Raw genomic sequence first — 260 nt, forward strand, 5'->3', positions numbered from 1 at the left:
CTCTTCAATCTCGTGTGAGTAATTCCGTACCACCACCAAATTTCTACGTAAAAACAAACATATATGTTAAAATCAAAATGTAATATCCATGATAAGTTTAGTAAAATGATGACAATGTATAATATTATTTAAAAATTTTACCCGACTTCAATTTGACTTTGACTCGGGTCTTACCAGCGCCGAAGAACTACTGGTCCGAAGCTGACCGTTCCAGGTCCGCCGGACCAGTACGCCGTTGCCCCTCCTTGGTCCGCCTCTCG

Source organism: Tarenaya hassleriana, unplaced genomic scaffold, assembly GCF_000463585.1.
Source record: "Tarenaya hassleriana unplaced genomic scaffold, ASM46358v1 Cleome92, whole genome shotgun sequence".
Lineage (NCBI taxonomy): Eukaryota > Viridiplantae > Streptophyta > Magnoliopsida > Brassicales > Cleomaceae > Tarenaya > Tarenaya hassleriana.